Genomic DNA, 8,396 nt, shown 5'->3' on the forward strand with positions numbered 1-8,396 from the left:
TCTTGTTACTATTGCTCTCATATCACTGCTACTTTCACATCACCCCCGTTGCTAGTGCTTTTCCAGGTGCAGCTGAATTGACAACTCAGTTGTTAAGGCTTATAAGTATTCTTTACCTCCCCTTGTGTCGAATCAATAAATTAGGTTTTACTTCCCTCGAAGACTGTTGCGATCCCCTATACTTGTGGGTCATCACCTGACATCTCCTTTGCGGTAAGTAAACTCAGCCGTTTTGTGTCTAGACCTGGAGATGTTCATTGGCATGCTCTTGAGAGAGTTTTGCGCTATTTGAAAGGCACTGCGAGTTATGGCATTCACTATCCTGGGTATCCAAGGGTACTTGAGGGTTATAGTGATGCAAATTGGATATCTGACGCTGATGAGACTAAGGCCACAAGTGGTTATTTGTTTACACTTGGAAGTGGCGCTGTTTCCTGGAAGTCTTGCAAGCAGACCATCATTACGAGGTCAACTATGGAAGCGTAACTCACAAGCATTAGACACAGCCCACTCGTTGAAGCAGAGTGGCTTCATGAGGTCTTGATGGACTTACCTGTGGTTGAGAAACCAATACCCGCTATTCCTATGAACTCGTGATAATCAAACCGTGATCGTCAAAGTAAACGAGTTCTAAGGATAATATGAAGTCATCAAGGCATGTGAAGAGGAGACTGAAAACTGTCAGGAAAATGAGAAACTCCGGAGTTATAGCGTTGGATTATATCCATACGTCTAGAAACCTGGCGGACCCCTTCACAAAGGGACTATCACGAAATGTGATAGAAAATGCATCGAGGGAGATGGGTATGAGACCCACAGTATGAGCTGCCCACGGTGGTAACCCACTCTATGTGATCGGAGATCCCGTGAATTAGAGCCGGGAGACAAGCTGTTGGTTAGCTGAGAGGAGAGTATATATCCCTATAGCAATTTTACCACTCCGTAAGATGCAATACTCTCCTAATCTGTATGGCAGGTTGATAATTATCTTAATGTGTTCTAAGTGGCTTATTTTAGCAAAGATGTTGTCCTGCGAGAACATCTTTTGAAGAACACACCTATATGAGTCCGATTGTTAAACGTCGCAATCTATGAGAGTTGGGTGCTCTCTAGTAAACTCATGAAAGGCCCCGGAGTATGACGTATAAGCTCCAAACCGCGAGGAAGCCTCGCGGCAGCCTAGTATCGGTCTAGGCTTTGTATGAAGCTAGTGCGCGGAAAACTTGTAGTTCAAGGCATGGTCCACTATCCAAGTTGCAATCTAGTGTAATATGAAGCTTTAAGTGGAAGTTCAACTTAACAGTCTCCACGACATACCGGTATATAAAACAATGTTCTGGAAACTTATTGATGAGATGTGCCAATGAGAGTTTGTGGGGGATTGCTGGAATTTGGGGCATTCGGCCTTTGGCCCATGGCCCATTATCAAATTCTGAAACTCACATGGCCCATTCCAATAATCAGTGGCAGCACTAGTGGGAGCTAAAGTTTAGTCCCACATTGCTAGTTGGGAGAGAGTTGTAGTGATATATAAGGTGGGCTGTTCTAGTCCTAGTAAGTGACTGAGAAGAGAGAGAGCCCTCGCGCACTCCTCCTCCTCCGCCGCCCGCCTCGCCTCGCCTCGCCTCGCCTCGTCACGACACGTCACGTCACGACGCGCCGCGGGTTGCGGGAATCTCGCCGAGCCGAGCTTATCTTTTTGCTGTTTGGGAAATTAATTGTGTAATCAATTTCGAGTCATTAACGGACGCGTTACTCAGCCGTTTTGCCTTCCGGTTTTCTGGATCGTGGCTGTGCCGACTCGGACGTGGGCTGCGCCCCACGACCTTCCCGAACCGCACTATATAAGCGCGGACTCCAACCCTAGTCTGTACCAGACGCATACGCTACTACCTGTTTCCAGTTCATTGCGCCGCCGCCTTCGTCTTCCTCATCCCGTCCGTCGGCGTGCACCCGACTGCCGGGACAGTAGGCCTCCGGAACCCTGCCTCTCGTGAACCTGTACGGGTGAGGGGCAATCAGGGTTTTGGGGAGCGCTCCGGCGCGACTACTGGCATCACGACGTCGTCATCGGACGACGAGTTCCTCCACACCGACAACTTCTTCTCGGATCTCAGCGACTTCTTCGGCAACCTCAACATGGGCGACAATGACGCTGCTGCAAAGTATGTGATCTTGTCGTCTCTCTTTCAGTTTCTGTTTGAGTTTCTCCTTCTAGTTTGTGTGGTAGATGCGATCAGTTTATCTTGTTTAGATGTGATCTGTTCATCTGCCTTACTAGTCTGCATGATTAGTTTATTTGTTATTTTCGTAGTCATGATTTATCATTTACTTGTACGAATTATTTCATATGGATATTCGCTTATATATTCAACAGGATAGAGCAATACCATGCACATACTCGTATAATTAATAGTTATGCAGAGGCTGGGACCTAGTTCCCAATTTTTAAAAAAAATCTTGTATTGTTGGAGGATACAAATTCTTCCCATACTCTTGTAGTTGGCAGATACAAAATTCTACCCATACCAGCGGGTACGAAACTTTACCCATATCCATACCTGACGGGTACCCAGATTCATTGCATACCCATTGGATAGATCAAATAGTACATAAGTTGTTCACAATTTTACATTCATCAATAACATATTTAACTAAAATTAACATATACATGATAATTATCTATTTCTCTGAGGCTTTGACTAACCCTTGTGATGGTGTGTTGCTAGGTTGCATTGGTTGGAGCTCTACGAGTCAACATCTAACTATAAACTGTTAGGATATGGGTATACCCGCAGGTATAGGCGTGTACCCATTCCCTAACAACGAATTGATGAATAGGGTATGGATATTACATATGGGTATAAAAATATGCATATACCATGCTCACGTGGGTACGGTACCCGTGGTACCCATGTGTCAAATTGACATACTTAGAAAAACCATTGAACATAAAAATATTTCTTTTCCATTGAAATATAACATTGCAGAAATGCACTTTATCAGAGGTATTCTTCATAGGTCTAGAAATAATGTTGAGCTGTATTTGAAGTTTTCCATACATTTCGTGACATTTGTTTGTGTATATATTGAATGAAATGAACTCGGTTTAGGTAAATTCGCCCCCTAATCAGTATGCCGGACATTTAGATTTTCTTTCGCTTGAACCCTCCTCCGAATTTAGTTTTTTTAACATATCGAGAGCTCGATCTTTAGTCTTCATGAGCACAATCCACATGTACCTGGTAAAATCATCAACTGTAAGTAGAAAGTACTTGTTGGAGTTGTGTTAGTTTCACATAAATCACCATGTAGAGTTCTAACACTTTCTACTTGTCTAAATATGGATTCACGAGGAAATGTTGGCCGTCTTAGCTTTCCGATAAGACACATCTCACACACTTGTTGTGAGTAACCTACGCAAGGTAGTCCTATCACACGTCCTTTCTTCCCAATTTGGCATAATGCATGAAAGTTCATTATGTTTTATTACCTAAATTATGCCATAACCCCATCGTGTTAATTATGTATGATTACCTAAGTTATACCATAACCCACATAAGAAAGTCATGCCTAATTATGCTGAGTCCACGCCGCTATCTTGCATTCTCGCTCTCTCGCCTCCTGCACTGTTCCGCGGTCACAAACTAATAGAACACTTGATCCCCTCCATTGTTAATCATCTCCGACGACCCTTCCCTTGCAACAATGCTGATTCCGATGATTGCCCTCGTTTTCTACTTGTTGAGCGATGGTGCCAAACTTGGACACCCAGACGCCATGGATCAGTTCCCTAAATATCAAGGTCGTCTCACAACCGTACGACCCCATGGGTCAGTCTTTGCATTTGAGCAGGAGGAATCCTTAGCTTGGAACTAGATACGAGTGGCTCTTCCGTAGTCGTTCTCAGGGTTTTGGATGTTTTATCTTGGGACCTATTCCCCTCAGAGACCTTCTCTATCAGATTGGCATATCATGGCCTCTTCCCCGGGCGGATTTTGACATGGACCTCCCATCATGGAAAGCACCGCCGCCTCTAAAGATTAAAATCATTGTCTAGCAGTCGCCGGACCGCCACCTCTTGAGTGTCGAGGTTCTGAAGCGGCATGAGGGGGGTGATGTCCTATTCCCCTTTGTGTGGTTTCAAATCCGAGAAACACGCTTTTATCTCGTGACCCGCTGCTTGCTTCCTACGAAGCTTCGTCCACGAGCCTCTGGACCTGAGTGGCAGGCCCCAAATCTTGGCGAGTTTCCGAAAGCTCAGGCGGACCTTACTGGGTATGAGGAGGCGCCTCTTTTGGTTAATGTTCGCCGCGATGACCCTATGAACTATTTGTAATACTAATTAATATGGTTATTAAGTGAGTCTTCCTATATCGTGCTTCTCACTCTGTATTTAAATTTCTGGCATTCTTGCAGCGGTGACATTGACTTTGTATGTACCGGACCAGCTAGTTGCAGCCCGCCATCTTACTTTGCCGCCTAGCCTTTGAGCTCCATACTCTCGTGGAGTTGTATCATTATTTTCTTCTTCCAATTAGGCATGTTTGTTATCCTAGAATTTTTTTTCTTAACTTACACTTATACCTCTCATGCGAATTTGGTTGATTTATTTATAATAAAAAGGGGTGAAAACTTATTTCAAAGAGGTTGATCTGCTTTGATTGTACTTTTCCGTACATCTAGTTGGCCATAGCAAATGCATGCCAAATAAGTGACACATATGGACCATTGACCTCGTAATAGCTCGGAATACGATTTGCACCACAAATCAGCAAGCTGTTGACACTAGCGTACCAACTACGACAGTTCTTCTGAGTTGTGCATGGCAGCACGTACCGCCACTCCTATATTAATTTCTGCACGACCCTTAATTAGTTTCTCATGCATGCCATGCTGCGTGAATTCATTTCTTATGTCGACCTGCCTGTTGCCACTATACTGCAAGTAATTACCGCATGATTTATAATCTACATTCACGGTTAAAGTACTCCTTTGAGCATCACTGAATTGACCATCTGAACAGTGAACATTACTACATGTGTGTCACTTTTTTTTTTTGAAACAAGATGTCACTTAGGCTGACCATAGTGTTAGTATCATAGCTAGTATCATGCACATCGATCCCACAAAAATGCTGATGTGGCAGCTAATTAAGGAGGAGAGAGGAGATTAGAGTAACATAGGTATACCATATCATAGCGCAAACAACGAGAAAAGTTAGTGGTAAACAAATCTTGTACACAAATTTGCATTGAGATTTAAAAAACAATAAATATAGCATGACTATGATACTACTCCATGATACTACCCACTATAGAGATAGTATCATGTCGTAGTATCATATGCATGATACTACTATATGATACTTACCACTATGGCCAGCTTTAGGCTAACCATAGTGCTAGTATCTTAGCTAGTATTATGCATATTGGTCCCACAAAAATGCTAATGTGGAAGCTAATTAAGGAGGAGAGATGAAATTACAGTAACATAGGTGGATACCGTATCATAGCGCATATTACGAAAAAAGTTAATACCTAACAAATCTTGTACCGAAATTTACATTGAGATTCTAAAAAATAATAAATATAGCATATCTATGATAGTACTCCATGATACTACCCACTATAGAGATAGTATCATACACAAGTATCATATGCATGATACTACTACATGATACTTAGCACTATGACCAGCCGTATTTGAATTGTGAGCATCAGGATCATGATTTACATGGGGCTGGCTGTATCCTTGTATGGAAAGAAGAACAGCTCAGTAGGAGCTGTGACCCTGGCCAAGAAGCAACAACTCTTATTCATGAGCACTTATTAGTTATTATTAGTACTTTGTACGTATCTTCTCTCCAGGCACTATATGGCCTTCAATTCCGATGAGGTTAATTACGAGCTGATCTTCTAGCTAGGAGAGTGGGGTTTTAAAGCTGAGTGGTTGGTCGACTTTGATTGGTCGATCAGTTTAAATTACTCAGTTCAAATTATACGATGTTTTGAAATATTTTAGTGTCGGCTAGTAGATGCAAATCAAAATAAGTGGACATAGAAGCTGAAATGCTCCAAATACATAGTATGATTTGGAATAAACTAAAATAACTTATCATTCAGAATTGGAGGTTGTACTATGACAAGGATAAAAGCATATCTAGCAGACACCTATGTTTTTAAGGTCTCGCGCGGGCTCCGGCCAACCAACAAACACAAACGGTATAAACCGAATAGTTCAACATTTTAACACATATATATGATTTAGAATAATAAATCTAAATATGAGCAATGTAAATTGAAACATGAATGTTTTAAACATCACACAATACAATAATAACCGACATTGCATCAATACTCTCAAGCATGCCCGGCCAAACTTTCTTATTGATCGTCATTAGTCTCTTTGTACTCTCTTCATTGGGAACTCGGAGATACACTTTAACATTTGCACACTCGATATAGTATCTTCGCTTGTTATCGAAATCTGTCGGGATGCCATATGTTATCGCTCAAATAGCTACCGAGATTTTCTGGTACACGCCAAACCCAATAAAGCTAGCAACTCTGGCAAGTACACAAGCGAGAAATGGCCTCGCAAGCTTCCACAATCTTCACAAAAATATCTCTACGCATTTGGGTGCTCGGACTGAAGCTTGAACTCATCAACAATACGAACACATATCTAACCAAAATATACCGGAGAAGTCTAAAACAATAGAAAAGTTGAAGAAAAATTACCATGAAGTACGAGGGGAACCGACGGCCGGCCAGGTCGAGTCGGGACAGCGAGGTTGGAAGCGCATGGACTGAAATATGCCACCCCCTCCCACCACCAGCACCAAAGCTTTCCATGTTATACTTGGGGCCGACGGGTTGGACGCGTACGTGATGGCGTGTAACTCACACGTTCGTTGGGAACCCCAAGAGGAAGGTATGATGCGCACAGCAGCAAGTTTTCCCTCAGAAAGAAACCAAGGTTTATCGAACCAGGAGGAGCCAAGAAGCACGTTGAAGGTTGATGGCGGCGGGATGTAGTGCGGCGCAACACCAGAGATCCTCGCGCCAACGTGGAACCTGCACAACACAACCAAAGTACTTTGCCCCAACGAAACGGTGAGGTTGTCAATCCCACCGGCTTGCTGTAACAAAGGATTAACCGTATTGTGTGGAAGATGATTGTTTGCAGAGAAAACAGTAAAACAAGTATTGCAACAGATTTGTATTTCAGTATTAAAGAATGGACCGGGGTCTACAGTTCACTAGAGGTGTCTCTCCCATAAGATAAAAGCATGTTGGGTGAACAAATTACAGTCGGGCAATTGACAAATAGAGAGGGCATAACAATGCACATACATGTCATGATAAGTACGAGTGAGATTTAATCGGGCATTACGACAAAGTACATAGACCGCCATCCAACCGCATCTATGCCTAAAAAGTCCACCTTCAGGTTATCGTCCGAACCCCTCCGGTATTAAGTTGCAAAGCAACGAGACAATTGCATTAAGTATGGTGAGTAATGTAATCAACAACTACATCCTCTGGACATAGCGCCAATGTTTTATCCCTAGTGGCAACGAGCACAACACAACCTTAGAACTTTCGTCACCTGTCCCAGGTGTCAATGCAGGCATGAACCCACTATCGAGCATAAATACTCCCTCTTGGAGTTAAGAGCAAAAACTTGGCCAGAGCCTCTACTAATAACGGAGAGCATGCAAGATCATAAACAACACATATGTAATAACTTGATAATTAACATAACATGGTATTCTCTATCCATCGGATCCCGACAAACACAACATAGAGTATTACGAGATAGATGATCTTGATCATGTTAGGCAGCTCACAAGATCCAACAATGAAGCACAATGAGGAGAAGACAACCATCTAGCTACTGCTATGGACCCATAGTCCGAGGGGTGAACTACTCACTCATCACTCCGGAGGCGACCATGGCGGTGTAGAGTCCTCCGGGAGATGAATCCCCTCTCCGGCGAGGTGCCGGAGGAGATCTCCAGAATCCCCCGAGATGGGACTGGCGGCGGCGGCGTCTCTGGAAGGTTTTCCGTATCGTGGTTTTTCGCATCAGGGGTTTCGCGACGGAGGCATTTTGTAGGCGGAAGGGCAGAGTCGGAGGGCTGACGAGGGGCCCACACCATAGGGCGGCGCGGGCCCCCTCTAGCCGCGCGGCCCTATGGTGGCGGCGCCTCGTCGCCCCACTTCGTATCCCTTTCGGTCTTCTGGAAGGTTCGTGGCAAAATAGGACCACGGGTCTTGATTTCGTCCAATTCCGAGAATATTTCGTTACTAGGATTTCTGAAACCAAAAACAGCAGAAAACGAGCAAGCGACACTTCGGCATCTTGTTAATAGGTTAGTTCCGGAAAAT

Source organism: Lolium rigidum, chromosome 4 (assembly GCF_022539505.1).
Source record: "Lolium rigidum isolate FL_2022 chromosome 4, APGP_CSIRO_Lrig_0.1, whole genome shotgun sequence".
Classification (NCBI taxonomy): Eukaryota; Viridiplantae; Streptophyta; class Magnoliopsida; order Poales; family Poaceae; genus Lolium; species Lolium rigidum.